The sequence below is a fragment of the Pan troglodytes genome, chromosome 4 (assembly GCF_028858775.2).
Source record: "Pan troglodytes isolate AG18354 chromosome 4, NHGRI_mPanTro3-v2.0_pri, whole genome shotgun sequence".
NCBI classification, from domain to species: domain Eukaryota; kingdom Metazoa; phylum Chordata; class Mammalia; order Primates; family Hominidae; genus Pan; species Pan troglodytes.
Genome location: NC_072402.2, coordinates 176303723 through 176330722, shown reverse-complemented (window position 1 = coordinate 176330722; position 27000 = coordinate 176303723). Strand labels below are relative to the sequence as shown.

Here is a 27000-nt window from a genome sequence, read left to right as displayed (position 1 = left end):
ACAAAAAACTAGCTGGGCATGGCGGCGGGCGCCTGTAGTCCCAGCTACTTGGGAGGCTGAGGCAGGAGAATCACTTGAACCAGAGAGGCGGAAGTCACGGTGAGCCAAGATCGCACCACTGCACTCCACCCTGGGTGACAGAGCGAGACTCCGTCTCCAAGAAAAAATTAAAAAAAGAAATCTCCACTCCTGAAAGAGAGATTAAGATCAACAACTCTTCTGAAACAGATTTGTAAGAGACGTGAGGATACAGGACCACTCTCTGCCCTCTCCGAAGTGAAGAGAGGACAGGTGAATACAGACAGCCACAATGTACTGGAACAGAAACTTAGGAGCTGAAACGTGGGAAACCTGTGCCAGGCAGGGAAACCAGAACTGTAACTGACGACCTGCTGGAGACTCAGTGTGGACAAGTCTCAGATGAAAACTCCAGGAGGACCCAGGTACTGGGGGTCCCTACGCTTTCGTGAATTTTACCTGCTGGAGCTCAGCCAGGTTCTCACAGTAAATAACTGAGAAAAAATCCCAGATTTTTGTGTGTCTGGCAGGGAGAAGGGAAATAAACATTTTGAAATATACCACTTTGAAATAAATAGAAGCATTCTGCTCTTAACAAGATCTTCCCCGAGGAGCAACCATTAGGCTCATGCCAGTATCCCAGCACTTTGGAGGCCAAGGTGGGAGGATTGCTTAAGGTCAGAAGTTTGAGACCAGCCTGGGCAACAAAGTAAGATCTCATCTCTACAAAAGACTGGTTTTTTTTAGTTAGCCAGGTGTGGTGCTGCATGCCTGTAGTTCCAGCTACTTGGGGCTGCTGAGGTAGGAGGATGGTTTGAGCCTGAAGTTCAAGGCTGCAGTAAGCTGTGATGGCACCACTGCACTCCAGACTGGGCAACAGAGGGAGACCCAGCCTTCCCTGACCAAAATAAACAGTTTAACCAGAGACTCATCTAATGAGGTTTCCTCAGAGCCTAACTGACCTGGGCAAAAAGAAACAATTTAACCCTTCAGAGCCTAATGCCTTCAGGGAAGGAAAATACCCCCCTTCAGTTCCCTGCAGCCATCCCATCCTCTCCCACCTAAGGACTTGGGTGGGGTGGAGGGGAGCAACCTGAGCAGCATTGTGAAGTTCAGTCTAGGGGCACAGGCTCACCACAAGGCTGAGACCTAATCACGGGGCTGTCGCGTGCTTCCCTGCCCCCACACCTTATCGCCACATCACTAAAGCCTTGTCCACTGCAGTTCCCTGCTCAGCCATACCATGCCCCATTTTCAAGAAACAAAATAACAAGACATACTCAAAGGCAAAAAACAGTTTAAAGAGAGAGAGAACACGAATCAGAACCAGACTCAGACGGCAGGGACATTGGAATTATCAGACAGGGAGTTTAAAACCACTGTGATTCATCTCTACTAAAAATACACAATTAGCAGCGCGTGGTGGCCCAAGCCTGTAATCCCAGCTACTCAGGAGGCTGAGGCAGGAGAATCACTTGAACCCAGGAGGTGGAGGTTGCAGTGAGCCAAGATCATGCCATTGCACTCCAGCCTGGGCAACAAGAGCGAAACTCCGCCTCAAAAAAAACAAAAACAAAAACAAAAAAACAGAGAAGGAAATTACATAATGATAAAAAGTTTAATCCACCAAGAAGGCATAGCAATCCTAAATGTGTATGCATTAAGAAACAGAGCTATAAAAATATGTGAAACAAAATGTGGAAGAAAATGAATAGAGAAATAGACAATTAGACAAGTGCACCATTGTAGTTGGAGGTTTCAACATCCCTCCCTCAACATCAGGACACAACTAGGCAGGATATCTGCAAGGAAATAGAATGATATTCAACACCACCAACAACCAAAAGGGTCTAACAGACATTTGTCAAACACTTCAACCAACAACAGCATACATTCCTTTCAAGTGCCCAGAGAACATACACCCAATAGACCAATTTCCAGAGCATAAAACAAACTTCAACACATTTAGAAGAATTTTATCATACAGAATGTGTTCTCTGACCATGATGGAATCAAACTGGAAACAATAACAGAAAGACAACATAAAAAACTTTTACACTTGGAAAATCAATAACACACTTCTACATAATCCATGGGTCCGTAAGAAGTCTTAAGGGAAATCGAAATGCATGGAAGGAATGAAGATGAAAATACAACATATCGAAATGTGTGGGGCACAGCTCTAAAGCAAGGCTGAGAAAGAATCAACCTAACCGGACTTCTTGCTGAGAAGCAAAACTTGGGGGAAAAAAGGAACATGACATAACTTGTCAATATCAGTAATGAAACAAGGGCTATTACACAAATCAGATCCTGCAGACATCAAAAAGATAAGAGAATACTCTACAAACATAAAATTTGACAACTTCAACGAAATATGCCAGTTCCTCAGAAACAAACAAAAAAACCCCACAGACTGCCACAAATCACCTATATGAAATAAGTAATTTGAATAGTCCTATACTATCAAACAAATTGAGATTAGCCAGAAGTGGTGGACACGCCTGTAATCCCAGCACTTTTGGAGGCTGAGGCAGGTGGATCACCAGTCAAGAGTTCGAGACCAGCCTGGCCAACATGACAAAACCCCGTCTCTACTAAAAATACAAAAATTAGCCAGGCGTGGTGGCAGGCACCTGTAATCCCAGCTACTCGGGAGGCTGAGGCAGGAGAATTGCTTGAACCTGGGAGGCAGAGGTTGCAGTGAGCCGAGATTGCACCACTGCACTCCAGCCTGGGTGACAGAGATGCTGTCTCCAAACCAAAGAAAAGAAATTGAAATCATAATTTTAAGACTAAAAAAAATTTTTTAGGCCAGATGCATTCAGTGGAGAATTCTATCAAGTGTTTAAAGCAAAATTTACTCCAAAATTAACACAATACCTTTCAGAAAATAGAAGAGGAGTCTGCAGGAACTCACTCTGAGCTGCTGGAATGCAGTGAGTCACGGGGTTCCTGAGTGTGGAAATGTATTTGCTCCTCTTTTCTTCTGGCAGTCTCGGAAGCTCACAAGAGTCCTGCTGCTATCAAAAGCCCCGGATGTAATGTAGTCAGACCGTCTGAATCAGAGTGTTCTGATTACATTTGTTTTTTGTTTGAGATGGAGTCTCGCTCTGTTGCCCAGGCTGGAGTGCAGTGGTGTGATCTTGGCTCACTGCAACCTCTGCCTCCTGGCTTCAAGTGATTTTCCTTTTTCAGCCACCCGAGTAGCTGGGAGTACAGGTGCCCACCACCACGACTGGCTAATTTTTGTATTTTTAGTAGAAACAGGGTTTCACCATGTTGCCCAGGCTGGCCTCAAACTCCTAACCTCAAGTGATCCGCCTGCCTCAGCCTCCCAAAGTGCTGGGTTAATAGATGTAAGAACCGATGGTGGGAAAAAGCAGAACAGGGCTGTACACAGGGTGGTCAAGAATGCTAGGACTATGCTGCTGAGATTGTTTTCTGGCTTCGGAATCTCAGATGCAGGCCTGGGTGCCCTCATGGCCCCACTCAGAATGAAACTGGTATTTCAGGCACCATTCACTGCATACCACCCAATCCTTCAGAATCATACCTGAGTATCAGTGAGCAGACAGCGAGGGACTTCTTAAGTCACTTTAAACTGAATGTCATTGGCCCAAGTGTAATCCTTGATTTTTTTTTTTTTTTTTTTTTTTTGAGATGAAATCTCACTCTGTCTCCCAGGCTGGAGAGCAATGGTGCAATCTCAGGTCACTGCAACCTCCGCCTCCCGGGTTCAAGCAATTCTCCTGCCTCAGCCTCCCGAGTCGCTGGGATTACAGGTTCTGCCACAACAACCAGCTCATTTTTGTATTTTTAGTAGAGAAGGGGTTTCATTATGGTGGCCAGGATGGTCTCGAACTCCTGACCTCAAGTGATCCTCCCACCTTGGCCTCCTAAAGTAGTGGGATTACAGGCATGAGCCACTGCACCTGGCAATCCTTGATTCTTTTCATGTCACCTAAAAAGATCACATTCTCTTCATTTCCATAGTCAAATTTCAGGCCGCATTCCCAATACCCTTGAAAATTGTCATAATCAAAATGGAGTCACTGAGGTTAAGAAAATCCTGACAAAGCCAACGAAGGCCATGAAGAGAAGGTTCTCACACTTTTATGCCTGAGAATGAAAAAGACTCTACAAAAACCACAACATTGCACAAAGGCCATCACAACCTTACATAAAAAAACACTTCTGCAAGTACATCTGCCCAGCAACTGCCTGTCCAAACACAGCCTGGTATCGCCCTTATTATTGATCTTTGTAGCAAAGGATAATTTTTTGTTTGTTTGTTTTGTTTTGTGAGACGCAGTCTCACTCTGCCGCCAGGATGGAGTGCAGTGGTGCGATCTCAGCTCACTGCAACCTCCGCCTCCCGGGTTCAAGCAATTCTTCTGCCTCAGCCTCCCAAGTACCTGGGACTACAGGTGGGTGCCACCATGTCCAGCTAATTTTTGTATTTTTAGTAGGGATGGGGTTTCACCATGTTGGCCAGGATGGTCTTGATCTCTTGACCTTGTGATTCGCCCACCTCGGCATCCCAAAGTGCTGGGATTACAGGCCTCGTGAGCAACCACACCCGGCCGGATAATTATTTCAAAAACGATTATGTAATCTCCTCACTTTTCCCTTAAAATCCTTTGTCTTGCTTTACCTCCCTGAATATGGATATACTTTAACTACAGTATTTCCTGTTGCAATGTCCTATTCCCTAAAAAACACTTCCTTTAGAGAGCCTCTCTCTGTTTCTTATTTAGGTTGACAACCCATATGGCCAGGAAGCCCCCTAAATGGGTTCTGTGCTTTCCACTTTAAGATCATCCAGGCCGGGCGCAGTGGCTCACGCCTGTAATCCCAGCACTTTGGGAGGCCAAGGCAGGCAGATCACTTGAGGTCAGGAGTTCATAACCAGCCTGGCCAACATGGTGACATTACAGGCGCACACCACGATGCCTGGCTAATTTTTGTAGTTTTAGTAGAGATGGGGTTTCACCATATTTGTCAGGCTGGTCTCGAATTCCTGACCTCTGGTGATCCGCCCACCTTGGCCCCCCAAAAAACAATCCCCTAAAGCAAGAATGTTCCAAGTAACTTAACAGCAAAGAGCAAAACCCATCCTTTGTTAAAGGAACACATAATGCCCAGACCCCCAAAATATAAAATGCACAATGCTGGTGTTAGCCGAAGAACATGAGATCCATGGAAGAAGGAAAGAAAACTTTCTCTTCAGAGGAAGAAGCAGTTCTCAGATTGGGGAACACGGCTTCCAGGGAAACCTGAAAGGGCATGCTTGGCAGAGGGAGGGGGAAGTTGGTATCTAGGTCTTCTAGGGTTAACCTTACATACAGATTGAGCAGGGTTGGAGAAATCTATGAATATTCATGAGGGAAGCCAGGGGCATGTGCAGTGGATAAACATGTAACATTCCATGTTTACTTTGGGATGGGGTTTTAGCATTAAAATTATGTGGACTTTGTCTCTGTATGCCAGAAGATGAACTGTAACCAGGCGCGGTGGCTCACGCCTGTAATCCCAGCTCTTTAGGAGGCCAAAGTGGGCGGATCACTTGAGGCCACAAGTTTGAGATCAGCCTGACCAACATGGCCAAACCCCATCTCTACTAAAAATACAAAAATTAGCTGGGCATGGTGGCGGGCACCTGTAATCCCAGCTATTCGGGAGGCTGAGGCAGGAGAATCACTTGAGCCCGGGAGGTGGAGGTTGCAGTGAGCCGAGATCGCGCCACTACACTCCAGCCTGTGGGACAGAGCAAGACTCTGTTTAAAAAAAAAAAAAAGTAGTGAACTGTAGTGCACAAAGACAGTTAGTCCATAGTCTCTATAATGGCCGAAACTGCCCTGAGGTTAGGGGCTATTTACCAGTAAACAATGCTTTTTTGGCCGGTCCTCTGTCCAGTTGGAGTTGTGTTGGGACCGTCAAGGGAGGCTCAATCAGCTGGGGTCAGGCAGTTTCCTAGGGTCAGCTGGGAAATTCTCCAGCTGTAGTTGTTTCCGCAATGCTTTTCAGGAGTTGGTTTCTGCTTAATTACAGGAAAGAACCTTACAGCAATTAACGCAGAAATATGTGCCTAACTCATCCTTCTGGCCATAAGATTCTGTTTTGGGTGTGTGTCTCATTTTAACCACAGGAAGTCCACTTCATCTGTATTCGGAAATGTTTTAACACCGACATTGGGACTCAGAAGTTGAAACCTCAAATATTGGCTCTGTGACATGCTGAAAATCCTTAGAAGCAGCCTCAGAATCAGGGCCCTTCTAATCTTATTTTATTCCTCTTCCAAGAGCAGGGAGGGACACTAGAATTTAGAAAGCTCCTTTCCAAAAGAAATGCAATGGTCTTTAGACTCCCTCCATAGGGATCTCAAAAACCAGGAAAGATTAACCACCAGAGAGAAGATGGGGAGTCACCACCACACTCAGACAGACTTTTCCTCTATTCTTCTTAGGGAAGCTCCAAGAGGTTACCTAAGAAACTTTATCTGCATAACATGACAGTCTTTGGTGTGTGAACCATTGTCACACCAATTGTGAACCAACGTTCCTGTGAACCATTGTGTGAGACTGGACCTATTCATTCCCCCGTTTCTCCTTCCCCCATGACATGGACATTTAAGTCTCAACCATCTGCCCCTCTTTGAGTTCACATTTTGTGTGGATCCCATGGGCACGTGTGCATGTAACAAATTTACCATGCTTTTCTCTTGTTAACCAGTTTTGTGTCACCTGTGATCCTTTACAATGGCAAGGAAAGAGATCACCCCCTTTCTGGCCCTACACTGGTCTTCTACCTAAAATTACCAGGCATGCAACAAGACAGAGCTAGAATTCACCGCTAGCAGAGAGAATAAAAAAGACTCAGATTGATGCAGATGGTGGAATTAGTGAAGAAAAGCTTTAAAACAGCTATTACGGCCGGGCACGGTGGCTCACACCTGTAGTCCCAGCATTTTGGGAGGATGAGGCGGGTGGATCACGAGGTCAGGAGATCAAGACCATCCTGGCTAACACGGTGAAACCCCATCTCTACTAAAAAAAAATACAAAAAATTGGCCGGCCGTGGTGGCGGGCGCCTGTAGTCCCAGCTACTCGGGAGGCTGGGGCAGGAGAATGGCGTGAACCTAGGAGGCGGAGCTTGCAGTGAGCCGAGATGGCGCCACTGCACTCCAGCCTGGGAGACAGAGCGAGATTCCATCTCAAAAGAAAAAAAAAACAGAAAAAACAGGTATTACAATTAAGACTGCCTATGGTCAAGCGTATAGAGGAAGCAGGAGTGTAAGATCATTGATGAATATAAAAAGGACTGGAAGAGAACTGCAAAATACAGTAACTGAAAAAAAAAATCAAAGAAGCCACGCTATCCCATTAAAACCAGGAATTCTAAAGCAATCGCACATCAAGCACTTCAGTATATTCCTCATAGTGAAATGAGAAAAGGAAGTCACAGGTGAAGTCTCACCCATTTCCCCACATGAAGTATAAATTGCTCATGTATATAGTTTACACACATCACTAGTAAGACTAGGATAACATTTCATGTCAAACAGGATTAAAATCAAAGCAACAGTCCCCAAACAGTTGACGTTCAAACACTAGAGCCACTCCCAAACCATCTGTACAAAATAAGGCTGTTTTTAACACCGACATGCCACCTTGTCCAAGAAGCATTAGACGGCCGGGCATGGTGGCTCATGCCTGTAATCTCAGCACTTTGGGATGCCAAGGCAGGCGGATCATCTGAGATCAGGAGTTCAAGACCAGCCTGGCCAACATGGTGAAACCCCGTCTCTACTAAAAATACAAAAAAATTAACTGGGCGTGGTGGCGGGGCTACTCCTCCCCAGGTCCCTCTGTGGTTGCCAAGTAGTCACTGAGTGTGCAAAAAACGCACTAAAAGAGTATTGAAAAAAAGTAAAATTTGTACTTCAATCCATCAATCCTTACTTTCCTAGGGGCCAGTGTATCAAAGTGTTGGTTGACACGTTTTATGTCAGTTTTTCAATATCTGCACAAATTCCTGCCGGCATTTTTATTGGGATTGCCTTGCATTTACAGAGCAAGTTGGGGGAAATTGACATCTTGGCAATATCAACCTTCTGATCCATAAAAAGCTGTTGGCTTAAGTATTATTTGATCTTCATCAGAGTTGTGTAGTTTTCAGCATACGGATTCTGCACGTATTTTGTTAAATGTATACCTGTGTACTTTATTTTGTCTTTTTTTTGGCTATTGTAAATGGTATTTTTATAATTTAAAATTCCAGTTGTTATATAACAAAGGTCTGCAAATAATGACCCATGAGGCAAATCTGATTCCCCACCTGCTGCTTTTCTTTGGCTAAGAATCATTTTTCACATTATTAAACAGTTGAAAAAATCAAAAGACTAGCATTTTTGTGACCTGAGAAAACTGAAATTCAGATCTGAGTGGCCATAAATAAAGTGTTGCTAGAACACAGACATGCTCCCTTATTATTTACGTGTTGTCTATGGGTGCTTCCCATTACAAGAGCAGAGTTAATTGCAACAGAGATCACATGGTTTACAAAAATAAAATATTTACTATTTTGCCCTTCAGAAAAAAAAAAAATTTGCCGGCTGGGCACAGTGGCTCACACCTGTAATCCCAACACTTTGGGAGGCCAAGGCGGGTGGATCGCGAGGTCACGAGACCAAGACCATCCTGGCCAATATGGTAAAACTCCGTCTCTACGAAAAATACAAAAATTAGCTGGGAGTGGTGGCATGCACCTGTAATCCCACATACTTGGGAGGCTGAGGCAGGAGAATCACTTGAACCCGCGAGGTAGAGATTGCAGTGAGCTGAGATCACGCCATTGCATTCCAGCCTGGGCAACAAGAGCAAAACTCCACCTCAAAGAAAAAGAAAAAAGAAAAAGAAAAAGAAAAAAGGTTGCCCATTCCAGGTATAAAGGAATATTATTTATTTAGGTATATTGACTATGTATGGTTGCTAAACTTATTCATTACAATTCCAGGAATTTTTTTCTTTTTGTAGAGTCTTTGAGATTTTTCACATAGCTGTAACAGTACTGATTCCATGGTAAAGAAAAAAAATTGCTTGATTGAATGTAATTAATGCTTTGCTTAAGCTTATAGACTATTTGCCAATCTTCAGGTTTGTATTATTTCTTAGAATATGATCTGTCCAGATCAATGTTCCATGTACATTTTTTTTTTTTTTTTTTTGAGACGGAATCTCACTGTGTCACCCAGGCTGGAATGCAGTGGCACAATCTCGGCTCACTGCAACCTCCACCTCCTGGATTCAAGCGATTCTCCTACCTCAGCCTCCTGAGTAGCTGGGACTACAGAAGTGCACCACCATGCCTGGCTAATTTTTTTTGCATTTTAGTAGAGACGAGGTTTCACCATGTTGGCCAGGTTGGTCTCAAACTCCTGATTTCAGGTGATCCACCCCCTCGGCCTCCCAAAGTGCTGGGATTACAGGCATGAGCTGCCACGCCTGGCCCCATGTACATTTGAAAATAATGTGTGTCCTGCTATTTTTGGGTGGAGTGTTCTAAAAATACCAGTTATGTTGGTTGCCAACCTCTGTTCAGGCTGCCTTTATTTTTACTGAATTCTGGCTAGTCTCTCATTCAGTTAGTGAGAGAGAATGTTGAAATGCCAGCTATAATTGTGGATTTGTCTATTTTTCTTCTCAGTTCTTTCAGGTTTTGCCTCAAGTACTTTGAAGCTCTGTGTATGAAGGTGTGTACACATTTAGGATTATTAAGTCTTCTTGGAGAATTGATCACCTTTTCACTTGTAATGACTCTCTTTATCCCTGATTATTTTCCTTGTTCTGAAGTCTAATTTGTTGGAAGTAAATATAGTGACATTAACTTTTTGATTGGGTTTGTATGTACAGGGGAGTAAACAATAATTCTCCCTTTACCCTTCTAGTTCCTAGCTAGGATCCCTGTAAACAAAAGACAAATTAACAAGAAAAAAACCCAGAAGTTTAATAACATGTATACCTCTTATATACGTGGGATATCCAGGGAATGAGTAATTCTCAAAGAGGTGGTCTAGGACCCCAGCTTATTTATATAGATTCTTCTTTTTCTTTTTCTTTTCTTTTCTTTTTTTTTGAGATAAAGTCTCTCTGTCGCCTGGCTCAAGTGATCTGCCTGCCTCAGCCTGGCTCATGGTGTGAGCCACTACATACCATAAACAGATTTTTTTTTTTTTTTTTTTTTTTTTTTGAGATAGGACCTTCCTCTGTTGCCCAGGCTGGTCTTGAACTCCTGGCCTCAATTGATCCTCCCACCCTGGCCTCCTAAAGTGCTGGGATTACAGGCATGAGCCACCATGCTAGGTCTAGATTCTTCAACTAAAACAAAGAAAAAAGGGTGTGACGGAGGCAAGTTATGGGGCCCTAGTGGAAGATAGAGGCTGGTTAGTCAAACGTGTTATGCAAATTCCTCTGGTTCCGTCTCCAGGCTGGTAAGGGTCTACAGTCATCTCCAGTGACCAACCTTTGTCCTTCTTGGTATAGAGGGGAAGGACATCTTTGTAAATTTATGTCTTGCTTTCTGGCAGATGGGGGGAGGGGAGAGAGCTTTTCTTTTACTCATTTCTTCTCAATTGCCTTCAGCTGACAATAATCCTTATGTCAAAGCAGCCTATTTTGGGGGGGCATGTTCTGCCACCCTTCGCATGGTAACTGCAACCATGAATGTAATGGCTTTTCTGAGTTCCCTGGGTCCTCGTACTGGATCACTGAACACCCTGTCGCCCAGGCTGGAGTGCAATGGTGCGATCTCGGCTCACTGCAACCTCCGCCTCCCTGATTCAAGCAATTCCTCTGCCTCAGCCTCCCGAGTTGCTGGGATTACAGGCACATGCCACCACGCCCAGCTAATTTTTTGTATCTTTAGTAGAGACGGGATTTCACCATGTTGGCCAGGCTGGTCTTGAACTCCTGACCCTATATTTTATTCTAAGAGTTATATAGTTTTAAATCACTTATATTTAGGTAACTGATCTACTTTGAGTTAATTGTTGTATGTACTATTAGGTAGGGTCCTAATTTCCTTCTCTGAATATGTTTTAAGATCGGGTTGACAGGATATGATGGATTGAATGTATATGTGTGAGAGAAGGATTCAGGGATGTCTCCATGGTGTTCGAGCACTGGGAGGATGTGATTGACTGATAGGGAAGATAATGAGCTCAGTTTGAATCTTCTGAGATGAAGATCATTGCTATCAGGAGACATTTAGCTATGAGTCTGGGGTTCTGTGTAAAAGGCTGGGCTGCAGAGTAGGGAGTACGAAGTGTACAAACAATAAGTAAAGCCATGACACAGGGTGAAGTCACTATAAAGCTGAGAGTGAGGAGGAGAAACCAAAGGAAAAAATTAACAGTTTAAATATCAAGACTTTGAGAACTCTAGCATTAGGAAGTCACAATCTAGGGGAGAAAGAGTGACCAGTGAGGCAGGAGAGGAATCAGGAGGGTGTGATGTCTTGGAAGGCAAGTGCAGGAGTGTTTCAAAGGGAGAGAAGGATCATCTGTGCCACATGATATGGAAGGATCAACTCAGATGAGGACTGAGAATTCACCATTGGATTTAGCAACGTGGGAACAACTGGTGTTTTAGATTAAAACTCTTGGGGACAAGGAGCAGAAGTTTGATTTGAGTGTGTTCAACAGTCAGGTGGTGGAGGGATGCTGGATACACACTGAGATTTTTGTAAAAGAAAAAGAAGATATTGGGTGGTAGTTGATGAGAAAAGTGGGTAAACTGAGGCTATTTTTTAAAAAGATGGGAGTTAATGTTTGTATAATGAGGTGAAAGAATCCAGTGGGAAGTGAAAGAGCAATGGTGCAGAAGAGAGGAGACAGTTGCTGCGACGGTATCATAGAGTAGGCTAGAAAAACAAGGTCACTGAAGACTCGGAAACCTGCTTTTTTACACGTCCCACAGATGGTTTTATGTACCAGCATTTTGGAACCACTTATAAACCAAAAACAAAAGTCTAAGGCCCCTCAACCATCTTAAGACCCCTCAGCCAGGGCTCTTAAAATGTAACCTGAGAGACTGGTTCAGGCCATCTTGGGGAGTGGGAGTCAGACATGCCTCTACCCCCCTCCAGCATTAACATCAACACAGACATTAAGTCTGGTAAGAAATATTTTGCAACCTACTCTCTCTGAAGCCTGCTAGCTGAAAGCTTCATCTGCATGGTAAAACTTTGGTCCCCACAACCTCTCATCTTAACCCAGACATTTCTTTCTCTTTGATCCCAGGTCTTGAGACAAACTCAACCAATTGTTAACCTCTGCCTCCTGGATTCAAGTGATTCTCCTGCCTCAGCCTCCCGAGTAGGTGGGATTACAGGCTCCTGCCACCATGCCTGGCTATTTTTTTGTATTTTTTTTTAGGAGAGAAGGAGTTTCACTATGTTGGCCAGGCTGTTCTCAAACTCCTGACCTCGTGATCCACTCACCTTGGCCTCCCAAAGTGCTGGGATTACAGGCGTGAGCCATCGCGCCCAGCCTATCCCAGGAATTTAACTATTTATTTACTCCAACCATTTTCTTACATTTCTAATTATCTTATAAATATGTACACCTATGGATTCCATATGCTTATTTTTATCGTATAGATAGACGCAATTTATTTTCTGAAAATTACTACTACTAGTACCAGCAGAATGTGGTAGATGCATAGATGTACTGCCTGGACCCTCCTTGGGGAGGACTTGCTGTCCAGTTGTGGGAGTTTGTTTAGAGCCTGGCTGGCTGCTTCAGGGTATGCCTGAGCCAAAGAGAGCACCCCCAGTGTTCAGGGCCTTCCCTGGGGAGCCCCCTCAGGTGCCTGAGGCCTGGGTATAAAGATCTGGCCATCTCTTCTTGGCCCAGCCAACTCTGAGGGGACGATGCTTGTTCTGGCGTCCTGGCTGGCTGGCTGAGATTTTGCTGAGCCTGCAACGGTTTTGACTTCTGCCCAAGCCTGTTTCTGCTTGCTTTTTTCATGGGTTTATCCCTAGTAGGGTCCCTTGTACGCCTCAGGCCCTCCACTGCCTGCTCTGGATCACCTGGCCTATGACACAGAGTGCACATATTATTTCAAACCCTCATTTTACTTAATTTACCAATATTTTGTAAAGCCATTTCAATGACAAAATAGTCGTTTTACTACTTGAATAAGGATCTTAATATGTTTAAACAGTTGCGTATTTTCTTAATTTTGCTACGATAATGAAAGTTTCTGTTTAATTCTTTAACTTACTACTCCTTTTTACACTTTATACAGAATCACAAGTCTTTTTCTGGGGTTGGGGGGTGGCAGTGCACGTGTGCAGGGGTTTGGAAACTTTGTGGCTTGGCCATGGATCTCATGGCCCGAGAGCCTCCTTAGTTTCACGGATGAGATTGGCCCTTGTGGAGTTCGAGTCCAACCCAGAACAAGGAAGCCTGGGTCTCCTGTAAGTGTTGCAGCAAGCTGGCCTGGGGTCCCCCAAAAGGCAGCCAGAGACAAGCCCAGGATCACCCAGTCTGCAGCAGGGTGCAAAGGTTTGGGGGTCCCCCACAAAGGCAGCCAGAGCCAAGCCCAGGGTCCCCCCAGCATCAGCAAGATCTACACCTTATACTATAAGACTCTGTATATACTTTATACAGTCTTACAAATAAATTCCTACAAGTGGAATAGCTAGATCAAAGTGTATGCATTTGGAGAAAGACTTTTTTTTTTTTGACACATGACACATTTTGCTTGTTTACTATGTTTTCTCTCCATCAGAATGAAAGCTCATTGAGGGGAGGGACTTTTGTCTATTGTCTATATTCCCTGGTGACTCGAATTGTACCTGTATGCAACAGACACTCAATAAATATTTTCGTTGTAGACTGGGTACACATGAGTTAGATCTTTGATGCTTCTGAGGAGTCTGGTTTGGGAAAGAGGGTGCTAGGGAGAAACTGCTCCCTGCAATCTCCCCATTTTCATCTTTCAGTGTTGAAAAGTGGAGAGGAGCTGGATTCAGTTTGCTCGGAGACAGAGCCAGTGGGGCGCAGAGGTGCTCAGAGCAGCCTTTGGGAAAGTGTAGGGGAAGCTGGATTCCTGACTGCCGGCCTTTGGGCCTGGGTTGGACCTAGGACCCTGAGACAGGACATACGACATCTGTGGGAGTCAGCTGCTAGTCGCCAGCTCACTGAGGAACCGAAGAATATACTGTTCTTGGTCTGAAGGCACTTGGAGAAGGAGAGGAAGAAGGGAGGGGGCTGAATCTCTTCTCACCCCCATCTCTGCCAGATCCCAGACCCCCCTGGGCCTCTGTCCCACACAGACCTGCCTAAAAGACGTCAAAGGCCCAGGAGCCCTGGCCAGGGTGGGGGTCACCATGTTGCAGCCATAGGTTTGGAGTGCTGGCTCCAGCAGAGGCATCTGGCCAGTGGCTTGAGGTGCTGTGTCTGACACGGTTGCTGGCCATAGAGGGCCTCGGGGCCGTCCTGAGCTCAGACCTTGCCTGCTGGCTGCTGGGATGGCTGGTTCTGCAGCAGGGGCAGGGTGTCCCGTGTCTCAGTGGAGCACAGCTGCTGTGTCCTCGCCAGCTTGAGCTTGGTGGGGCTTTGGATCACTTGGACAATCTCTGCCTTCCACTCGTTCTATAGGTGATGTTTCAGGTTCTTGGCCCAGCGCTGTTTCTTCTCCTGGCAGTGCCTTTCCTTCTCCTCCTCCAGGTTAGGGGCAGAATCCTTGGCAAGCTTCCTTTCCTGCTGTTCCTTCATCTTCCACTGCCAGGATGTGTGCAGGGGCTTGTCCTGAACCATCTGGGATAACTTTTTCTTGCAGTGGTCTTTCCACACCCGCCGCAATGTGGGCCTCCCCTTCTGGATTACAGGAAACTCCTCCTCCTCCTCCTTCGACTTCTTGGATACTGGAGCCTGGGCTGAAGAACCTTTTTCCTTCTTTGCCCCATGGCCGCCTGTTACCTCTCCCCAGCCAGAGGCAGCTTGCTTGGCTCCTGCTGACCCCGGCGGGGAGCCAGGTGCCTCGGGTGTCAGCTCCCGTACTGGCCGTGACGGCTCTGAACTCGGCCCCTGCTGACTGGGGTAAGGCTCTGGTGATCCTGGGCCCGGGTATAGGTGCTCATGCCACCCCCACCCCCCGGGTCAGCTCCTCTGGACTCTGGGCCCACTCAGAGGCTGGTTCTCCCCGGCCCTGAGAACACCGTGGTGCCTCCTCACTTGGCTTTGGCCGACATTGTGGGGATTCAGAGCTAGACTCTGGCTGTCTTTGAGGTGACTCCAGATGTAGATCTTGCTGATGCTTGGGGGACCCTGGGCTTGGCTCTGGCTGCCTTTGGGGGGGACCCCAAACCTTTGCACCCTGCTGCAGACTGGGTGATCCTGGGCTTGTCTCTGGCTACCTTTGGGGGGACCCCAGGCCAGCTTGCTGCAACACTTGGAGAAGACCCAGGCTTCCTTGTTTCTTCTGGGTTGGACTCGAACTCCACAAGGGCCAATCTCGCCCATGAAACTGAGGTGAGACTCTCACGCCATGAGATCCACGGCCAAGCCACAAAGTTTCGAAACCCCTGCACACGTACACCGCACCCCCTGCCCCACCCCAGAGAAAGACTTTTGATTCCTAGTTCCCAAAGGCTCTCAGGGACCGGGCCTGGTGGCTCACGCCTGTAACCCAGCACTTTGGGAACTCAAGGCACGAGGATTACTTGAGGATAGGAGTTCGAGACCAACCTAAGCAACATAGTGAGACCCTGCCTCTGCAAAAAAACAAACAACCCCTCAAAAACAAAACAAAACAAACCAAGAAACCTCTCCCAGGGCCAGCACCCACTTTCCTTTCTCCTCTGGCAGTGTATGGCAGTGCCAGTTTCCGTGTGCCCCCGCCAGCCCTGAGCATTATCTATTTTTAAAACGTTTCCCTGTCTGAGAGGAAAGACATTATTCCATTGCTCCAGTTTGCCCATTAGCCCTGCACACCCCCAGCCACCTCTGTGATTTGCCTGCTTGGGTACTGAATGTCACCAGCCTTAAGGTTCTCCCGTCACTGAGGCCAGCATGGACTGACCACCAGGAGGCACTGCTCCCCTGCCAATGTCCTCTGGTCGCACCTGCTCCAGGACACTCAGCAGCTGCGTTTCTGAGCCAAGGCTGCAAAGTTCCACACCGGCTTTACAATCAGTAAAGGGCATCAATACCCTGAGGCGGGGACTCAGGTTTCTAGGATGTTGTTGTCGCCTCCAGCTCGATTTCAACTATGGTCAGTTGGAGCCAGGGTGGGGAATCTGCAGCTTGCAGAGGGGACTACTGCGCCTCCTGCCTGAGGCAGGCTGGAGGGTGGAGGCGGGCTGGGGGGGTCGTTGTCCTCGCAGCGTTTAAGGCGAGTCTGGGACAGGACCCCACCACCCCCTCCAGATCTGTGGCATCCTCCAGGACTCCAGCGCAGGACGCGCTCCAGGAGCCTTGCTACTTCAGGGCCTCCAGTGGGCGCAGTCGGGGTGCCCGCCCGGCTCCTTTATCAGAAAGGGCCTCTGTGGGATGTGGAGCCGGGAGACTCCTGGATCACGTCATCTCTTGCTCCTCACAGATATGCAAGGGAAAATGGAGGCTCCCAGGGCCCGGTTAACTTGCTCTATTGACAAAGAACCTCCTGGACCGGACTCCAGCCAGGCCCCTCTGAGCCCCGTTCTCATCAGGCCCCAGCCTTGGCCTATGGAGACTTGAGCAGACACTAGCAGTTACCAGCGCTGGAGGCCACACCCCTCAGATAACTCGGGCGCCCCTTAATTACCTGCCTGAGAAAACTGGATGCTGCCAAAGGGATGTAGTTTGTTCTGGCTGGCACCTGGGACAAGGCCTCTGTCTCCCGTCCCTCTGGGAGGATGACAGTTTCCAGACCGGGAGCAGCACTGGGGCCAACAGCACTCAACCAACCCTTTGCAATTTGTTACCTTCCTGACTCTACTGAGCACCCCCCAACCCCTTCCTTATTCCCTCATTCTCCCTTTGAAACTCAAAGTCACCTCTACAAATCCAAGTTCAGTCCAGCTCCGGCTGGACTCTTCCCCAGTGCAACAGTTGGTACTGACGAAAATCTTCCCTTACCCCTGTAATTGGAGCCTAATTTTGTTTCTCTTTGACAGGTGGCATAGTGAGTGGTAGAGTCAGGATCCAACCCACTTCTGCCTGAACAACGCCCCTCTCCCTCTTTCAGACCATCCTCCAGCTTCTACTTGACCCCCCCTTTAACCTGTAAATCTCAGTCACCAACTAGAGTCACTAGCCACCAACTGGAATCGCTAGCCACCAACTGGAATTGCTAGTCACCACCTGGAATCGCTAGTCACCACCTGGAATTGCTAGTCACCAACTGGAATCACTAGTCACCAGCTGGAATCACTGCACCAGTTACTTAGAGCAACAACAACAACTTACTGGAAAAAGATTTTTTTGTTGTATTTTGTGCTTTTTCTGCCATGTTTTGCCCAGGCTTTGTTTGCCCATCCTCTGATCCTCTATTAGGATATTAAAAAAATTAATATGCCTTTTTTGAACAGTTTTAAGTTTATAGAAAAATTGAGCTGAAAGTACAGTTTCCACATACCCTTCCCCTCATGGTTTTCTCTTTATGAACATCTTTCTAAGTACGGTACATATTCACATTACTGAGCCAATATCAGTACATTATCATTCACCGAAGTCCATCTTTTATGTTAGGGCTTACTCCTTGGGTTGTACGTTTCATGGATTTTGACAGATGCATGATGATGTGTATCCACGACTACAGTCATACAGGATGTTTCACTACCCTAAAAATTCTTTATGCTGCCTAGTTTTGCCTTTTCCAGGATGTCATATTTGGAGTGATTCAAGTGATTCTTCTGCCTCAGCCTCCCAAGTAGCTGGGATTACAGGCACCCACCACCATGGCCAGCTAACTTTATATATATATATGTGTGTGTGTGTGTGTGTGTTTAATATATATTTTTAGACAGAGTTTCGCTTTTGTCACCCAGCTGGAGTGCAAAGGCATGATCTCGGCTGACTGCAACCTCCACCTCCCAGGTTCAAGTGATTCTCCTTCCCTAGCCTCCTGAGTAGCTGGGATTATAGGTGCTCACCACCACACCGGGCTAATTTTTGTATTTTTAGTAGAGATGGGGTTTCATCATGTTTGCCAGGCTGGTCTTGAACTCCTGACCTCAGGTGATCCACCCGCCTCGGCCTCCCAAAGTGCTGGGATTACAGGCATGAGCCACCATGCCTAGCCAACTTTTTGTATTTTTAGTAGAGATGGGGTTTCACCATGTTGCCCAGGCTGATGTCAAACTTCTGACCTCAAGTGATCTGCCCACTTCAGCCTCCCAGAGTGCTGGGATGACAGGTGTGAGCCACTTTGCCCGGCCCAGCAATTGACTCTGTCACCCAGGCTGGAGTTGAGCGGCGCGATCTCAGCTCACTGCAACCTCCGCCTCCCGGGTTCAAGCGATTCTCCTGCCTCAGCTTCCTGGGTAGCTGGCGGCCTTGCTTCTCACTGGCCACTGTAAAATGCAGTTCGGTCAGAAATATAAACTGCTCCTGACTGGTTCTATTCTTTCCACATGTTCCATATCTTTTCCTGGTCCTGTTTTTGTAGTTTCTGTTTGTTTTACTATATATGGGCATTACTAATCTTTTCTTTTTGCAATTATAACAAACTTCTGTAGGTGGTAAAGTATCCAGTAGGATGTGAGCTCAGTCTTTACTGAATAAGAAGAGGAAGGAAACATTAGCCAGGTGTGGTGGTGCACACCTGTAATCCGTAATCTTAGCTACTTGGGAGTGGTGCCGAGATTGCACCACCGCATTCCAGCCTGGGTGACAGAGGGAGACTCCTTCTCAGAAAAAAGAAAAAAAATATATATATATATACACACACATGCACATATATATGTGTGTATATACATATACATACACACACATATATGTATGTATATATAAATCTTCATGACCTTGGATTTTGCAATGTGTTCTTAGATACCACATCCAAAGCAAGAGTAACACAAGAAAAAATAAGTTGGACTTCATCAAAATTAAAAACTTTTTTGCATCAAAGGACATTATCAAGAAAGTTAAAAGACAAGTACTACAGTCTGAAGGGTTATGTTTCTCCAAAATTGCTGAAATCTTCACCCCCAATGTGATAGTATTCAGAGGTGGAGTTTTGGGAAGGAGATTAAGTCATGCTGGCTCTGCACGTACGAATGAGATTAGTTCCCTTATAGAAGAGGACCCAAAGAACTTCCTTGCTGCTTCTGCCATGCAAGGTTACAATGAGAACACAGCCATCTATGATGGAGCAGGCCCTCCCCAGGCACTGAATCTGCAAGTGCTTTGATCTTGGACTTCCCAACCTCTAGAACTGTGAGAAATAAATTCCTGTTGTTTATAAACCACCCAATCTATGGGTTTTATTATAGTAGTCCAGACAGACTAAAACAACCACCTAAGCATGAGAAAAAATATTTGTCAAGTCATGTATCTGATGATAATCTAGTATCCAGAATATACAAAGAATACTTATGACTCAAAAACTAAAAGGCAAACAACAAATTTAAAAAATGGGCAAATAATCTGAATAGATATTTCTCCAAACAAGGTATACAAGCTATATATGTGTATGTGCATAAATATAAGTGTATATATATGTATATGTGTGTATATATATATGTATATGTGTATATATATATGTAGTATACAGCATCACTAGTCATTACGGAAATACAAATCAAACAACGAGGTACTATTTCACACCTACTAGGATACAATAAAAATAAATGTAAAATAACAAGTGATAAATATGCGGAGAAACTGAAATCCTTTTACATTGCTAGTGAGAATGATGCAAAATGGTTCGGATGCTTATTCTCTTCTTTCTTTTAAGAATGTGTTCTTTACCATTCTATTCAATGGCTTACATATCTGCATATTGTCTTGGGCTGTCTACATGATATACAAATATTTGGACACAGACAGAAAAATAAATCGCTCATCTAAAAGCTTTTCAATCTGACACACAAATTCAGTTTATTTGAAAACGGAATGTTCAAGTGTTACAACTTTTACTATGGTTCACATTTGTTAATATTTGCTAATATCCTAAAAACAAAAACAAAACCCCCAAAATAATTTGATTTTATAATGTAAACATCTGATGTCTAAATTAATCAATAAAATATTTTTTGTGTTTTAAATAATTGTATTCTATTGTATTTTGGTGCTGTGTAATTTCATAATAAGTACTAGCTGATGCTCGTCAGAGGTAAACTTGTGAATTATCATCCCGTTAAGATAAACTTTGTTTCTGCTAAGAAACATCTTAATTTAAATTAGGAATTTAATGTAGGAATTTACTAAATTAAGTACTAAGATTTTATTTCTCTTACTAAATGGAGAATATATGTAAAATTCAAATACATTCAATTACTCAATTTATTCTTTACTATCATGAGAATATAGGCAGCATATTTTACACAGAGCATACAAAGCTTTACCTTCATTGAATTACAAGTAAAATATATGTATATGTAAACATATATAATTTAGATATTAAATGACAGAATTCACTTATTTACCTATGCGAGATGGAATGTGATTCTAGCAATCATTCCAGGTACAATAACTGGTTGAAAATGGGACATGGGCTGGGCGCCGTGGGTCACGCCTGTAATCCCAGCACTTTGGGAGGCTGAAGTGGGTGGATCATGATGTCAGGAGTTCAAGACCAGCCTGGCCAAGATGGTGAAATCCTGTCTCTACTAAAAATACAAAAATTAGCCGGGCGTGGTGGCAGGTGCCTGTAATCCCAGCTACTCGGGAGGCTGAGGCAGGAGAATCACTTGAACCCAGGAAGCAGAGATTGCAGTGAGCCAAGGGCTACTGCACTCTAGCCTGGGCGACAGAGTGAGACTCCGTCTCAAAAAAAAAAAAGAAAAGAAAATGGGACATGAAGTAAATTGATATGATTAAAAGAAACTACATCAAGTGAATTCACTATAATGTCTCCAAGCAAGGCAAGACCACCCTCTTGAGATAAGGAATGAGAGGCTACTTATTTTGACCAAGTTAGCTCAATGATTTGGGGAACCAAGGACTACATGGATACTCATTTTGTTCCCCCACCCACCCCTGCCACCACCAAAAAAATACTTGAGAACCCATTATTTCCCAATTCATGCTTCTACTTTCACATAAAAGTTGATACTCCAAAATCAACTTAAATTTTATTAACCAAATACAATCTTCCTAAAGACAAAGAGAAACATTTCACAAGAGTTAAGCCAACAGAAAGATAGGGAATATGAAACAACAAAGAACATCAATAAACCAAAATTAAACGTTTGGAAAGATAACAAAATTGGCAAATGTTTATTTAGGCTAAACAAGAAAAAAAAGAAGAGAATCAAATTACTAAAATCATCAATAAAAGAGAGCACCATCACTGCCAGTATTACAAAACAAAAATGATTAAAAGAGAATGCAATGAAAATCTTATGCCAAAAAAATTAAGATAGCCTAGATAAAATGGATGAAGTCCTAGAAAGATACTAACTAAAATAGAGTAAAAGAGAAATAGAAAATATAAATAGATCTACAGAAGGTTAAAAGATCAGATAGTAATTTTTAAAACTTAACAATAAAAATCCTATCTCAGGGAGCTTCCCAGGTGAATTCTATCAAACACTCTGAGAAATTAATATCAATTGTTCACCAACTGTTGCAGAAAATAAAAGGGGAGAGAACACCTCCCAATTCATTTTATAAAGCCAGGATTACTCTGACACCAAAACAATATCACAAAACAATGTAGACCAGTATCTTTCATTGTTTTATAAAATCAAACATATTCAACAAAACACCGCCAAATGAACTCCAGCAACATATAGATAATGCACTACGTGCAAATGTGTTTTACCCCAGGAATGCACCATTAATATTTGAAAAATCAATGGATGCAAACACCTCATTAATAGAATAAAAAACAAATATATGAGCATCTCAACAGAAATAAAGCATTTGAGAAAAACCGTATTTTTTGCAAACCTTCTCTCCCTCCTGCTCACCCCCCATTACTCTGTCATCACTCTCTTTTTCCATCTACCCAAAAACGTTTTCCCCACTGTCTTTCTGCAAAACCTTCTCTCCCTCTTGTTCACCACCCGTTTTTCCCCCTCCACGTACCCCCCCCCCAATTTTTTTTCCAACCATTTTTCCTCACCGTCTTTTTGCAATGCCTTCTCCTGCTCGCCATCCTCTTTTCCCTTTGGCACTAAGCACTCTCTGTACCCCTCCGTCTATCCCAAAACTATTTTCCCCTTCCTACCGCTCCAGCTTCACTGCAGTCTCTGCCGCCACCAACCACAGCGAGGCGAGCCGCAGTGCCAAAAGCTATAAGCCTCAAGCATACGGTGGTGGCTATCCCTGGTCCTGGTCCTCTAAGCTAGGCACAGAAAACTCGCCGAGCAGACACAGCCTGGAACGGCCTGACTCCCCTTCAGCACTATTTATACACAGAGGTTATGCATATGAGGTTCCTGGACTACATGTTCTGATTGGATATGAGAAAAACCAGAGGCCTACTCTGATTGGACTTTATTATCATGTTCTGATTGGATGAGAGCAAGTCTCAGGACAACCAATCAGAGTGTGAAAATAAAGTCCAATCAGAGAAGGCCCAGAGGTTTTCTCTCATCCAATCAGAACATGTAGTCTAGAAACCATGCTCATAAGCCCATGTGCATGCTGAGGAGGCCTCCCGTCATTTTAGGTTATTGTGTATCAGTTTGCAGAGCTACTTTGTTTCCCTCTTGGAGGACCCGGAGAAGGGGAGCTCAGCCACTTGCTGCACGCTGGAGGCTGGAGCCTTGCAGCACCTGGGCTCGCCTCCCTGCAGTTGGTGGTGGTGAAGGAGAATGCAGTGCACGGTAGAGTGTAGGAGGGTGGCCAGAGCGAGGTAGGAGGGTGGCCAGAGCGAGGTAGGAGGGTGGCCAGAGCGGTAGTAGGGTGGCCAGAGCAGTAGAAGGGTGGCTGGAGCAGTAGAAGGATGGCCGGCAGGAAGAGCTGCTCCTGACCGGCTAGAGGACGAGAAGCGGGGACTACTTGTGCATGCTGGAGGCTGGAGCGTTTGCCACTGAGGCCTGCCTGGCTGCGGTTGGTGGTGGTGATGGAGACTGAAGCTCAGTTACAGTGGTAGAAAGGTGGTGGGGTAGGTGCGCTGTGGCTGCACTGCCCGCCTGGGGGAGGCGGATTTGGTGTGCTGTTGGGTCTGCACTGCCTGCCGTGGGGGACTGGTGGTGGAGTGCTATCCGGCTTTGCGGTGCTGGCGGTGGGTGGTGGGAGGGGTTGGCTTTGCTATCCGGGCCTGCACTGCCCAAGGTGGGGTGAGGGGTGGGGGGGTTGGAGGCAGGTTGTGTGCGCTATTGTGCACTGCCGGCGGCGGGGAGGGTGGGTTAGGGGAGCTATCAGCTGCTGCACTGCCCAAGGCAGAGGGCCGGTTGGGTAAGCTATCCCAGGTTACAATGCCAGCAACAATGCCAGCCAACACTCGGGGGCTGTTTAGGGGAGCTGTCAGGTGCTGCACTGCTGGGGGAGGAGGGGGGAGGTGGGGGGGTGGTTGGTTGGGTGCACTATCCCGGGCGTTCACTGCCTGTGATGGGAGCAGGTTGGGGGCACTATCTGGGGCTGTGCTGCCCGGGGGTGGGGGAAGAGGGGAAAAAGCGGGTTGGGGGCGCTATCGGGTGCTGCAATGCCTGTGGTGGGGATGGGTTGTGGACACTATCGGGTGCTACACTGCCAGCGCTGCCAGCAGCAGAGGGGTGGTTTGGGGGTGCTATCAGGGTTACATTGCCCACAGCTGGCTCTGGGTATGTCGTGGGTGCAGTCTGAGGGCTACGCTGCTGGCACTAGGGGCCAGGTTGGGGTGGTATTGGAGGCGCTGCACTGCTGCTGTTGGCAGTGGGTTGTGGAGGTGGCCGGTACAGCAGTGGCCTCCGAGGAAGGGGCCCTTCTCTTCCTAGAGTCAAGGCTGTAGAGGGTGAACTTCTCCTGCTTGTGTTGGAGCGTGGCGGGCGCACAGAGTTTTCACGGCAATTCTCTGAGCGCAGCAGGGCCCCCACACCCACCGTGGCTCCCCGGCCCTCGCCCTCTTGTTCGTGTTGCAGAGACCATCTGGGACCCCTGGGCATGGAATAGTGGGCACCACAGGGGCTCAGGGCCCTGTGGGTGGTGGAGTCAGGAGTGAGAACTGGTACTTGGGTGGGGAGGACTGGCTGGGTCAGAGTTTCTGCTGTTCCTACTCCCCAAGGAGCGCCGGGCACTGTGGTGTCTCCAGTCCCCATCCCAGGTCAGGAGGCCAGCTTGGGCCAGGAGGAGAGGTTGGACTTCAGAGGGTGGATGTGAGTGCCTTCGCTGAAACCAGCCCTTGCCACCCAGTGGCCAGCATGACTAGGTGCGGCTCTAACGCTGCCACTTTCTGCATCCTGTTTTGGGGTTTTTTGGCTTTGCCCACCCAGGCGCTCCGAGCCAGGCTGGAGGAGGAGGTGAAGGAGGAGTTACCTATGGTGAGCCGGAGCCTGGGGTTTGCAGATGGCACAGCTCTGCGGCTCGCCTCCTGCGGTTGTGGTGGCGACGGCAATGGAGACTGCAGCTCGGCAGGAGTGGTAGGAGGGCGCCCATGTTGGCCAGGTGGTAGGAGCCTTGTAGGGTGGGCCGGTGGATGGAAGGTGACAGCACTGCTGGTTGTGTTGGTGTCGGCACTAATGGTGGCAGCAGCAGCAAATCTGGGGCCTGGGAAGGGGGAGTAGGAGCACTTTGGGGCCTAGCCCGGCCTGGCATGGGTAGGAAGCTGCCGGTTCTGTACTGCAGCCCTCGGTGACAGATGGAGGCATAGCCAGGGCAAGGAGGAGTCCTCTCTTTTCTCCTGCAGTCTCTGGAGGGTGCCCTTCTCCTGCTGGCATCTGAGCCAGCTGTGAGTGGCAGCATTGCCTCATTCTTACACAAATAGTCAACCCCTAAATTTTGTTACCTTTTTCTTGTTTTTTGTTCTGATAGTCTTCGATTTTTTTAATTTCATGAATCGGGGAGGGGAAAAAAGGTATCATAACAGGCCTTCTAATTCTTGCACCTGGTCTTTTACCTTTCTTCCAGTCTAATCTTATCATCATCATCATCATCATCATCGTGTTCTTCTTCATTTTCTTTTGCTGCCGCTTATGTTTCTTGTTTTTATGCTTGTTTCTCAACCTCCTCCTTTCGTTTCCTTTATCCCAAGGAATGGCCTTAACAAACCAAAACCGAGTTAAAAGCTACTCGTCACTGTGTTATATTTTCAAAATAATCAGCCTCTTACTTTGGAGCCCGTGGAGAGAGAGATTGAGAGGGTGCGAGTCACCTCTGGAAGGCTGGGATTTGTTTTTACTGGGAAGAAAATAGGTTCTTTGTTATCACAAGCCTTGTGTGACACCAGCAGCTCCTCCTCGCTCCACTCTCACAAACCACAGCACCCAGACTGGTGAGTGCAAACACACATGCACACACATATACGCACACATTACATTCATGTGCACACATGTTCATGTGCACATATAAATACATGCTCATATACTCAAGATAGACATTCACATGTGTACACACTGCACACTTGTGTGTGCACACGCATACAAGTACATGCACATGCATACAGGCACACACACACACACATTAACATTTCCTGTTTAACGTTTTCTGTTTGCCCCTGGTGAAACGAGGGCCAGAAGATACTGTCCCACCATTGTGATGCTGTCAGTAGGCAGACTAGGGGAAATTTGGTCACAGCCATGGTGCCAAGTTTTGAACTCAGCCTCTGAGCTGAGCCTGGATCCATGGACGTTTCCCAGTGTTCCTCTGCTGCCTCCACACCCCATCCCCAATACCAGCCCCCCGTGGAGGGTCAGGGGCTGTGTGTGCAAGTGGACATTATTGTAGATTCTTCTGTAATGAGGACGTGCAGGAAAAATAAAGAATTTCTGTGTTAAACACTCTCAGTCTTCCTCTGCCGTTTAGCAAAAATTCCAAGGAGAGGAGAGTGATGACGGGACAGAAACAGGAGTGAGAAACAGGAAGAATGGACAAGATGATTAGGAGGCTGAACGAAGGAGAGAGCAAGCTAAGATGAGAAAAAGCACTGCAGAAAACATTCTGAAGGAGAGAGAAGGAGGGGCAGATGGGGGAACAAGGAGCAGGTGGAGAGAGAGATTGAGAGGGTGCGAGTCACTGCTAGAAGGCTGGGATTTGTTTTTACTGGGAAGAAAAAATGTTCTCTGTTATCGCAAGCCTTGTGTGACACCAGCAGCTCCCCCTCGCCCCACTCTCACAAACCAGCACCCAGACTGGTGAGTGCAAACACACACGCACACACTTATATACATACACATGTACACTTACGTGCACACAGATACTAACATGCTCATATACTCAAGATACACATACGTTCACATGCACACAGACATGTACTCACATGCACACTCGTGTGTGCACATACACACTCACATGTACACGCACACCCATACAGGCAGGCGCACACACACACACACATTAGCATTTCCTGTTTAACATTTTCTGTTTGCCCCAGGTGAAACTGAGTGCCAGGAAATACTGCCCCACCATTGTGATGCCGTCAGTAGGCAAGCTGGGGGGAGTTTGGTCACAGCCATGGTGCCAAGTTTTGAAGAGGTTTATGCTGGTTTGGGTTTCTTGGCATGAGCTAGATCTTCCCTGACAGTGGCATCTGGCCCCAGCTCCATGCAGTCCTCACCAAGTCCCGTTGCCTGTGCATCCTATGTTTCATCTTCCAAAGCTGGCTTCAGCAGTGGCCTGTGAAGTTGGCTGCAGAACCATGGAAGTGTGGAAATAGAGATCAGAACTTTACATAACTGTATTTTATC

General features: G+C 46.3%; 1 pseudogene; it reads right to left on the bottom strand.

Moving 5' to 3' along the window:
* Positions 1-14530: 14530 nt before the first annotated feature.
* On the bottom strand, positions 14531-16233 carry LOC100610305 (coiled-coil domain-containing protein 86-like; annotated as a pseudogene).
* Positions 16234-27000: the final 10767 nt, after the last annotated feature.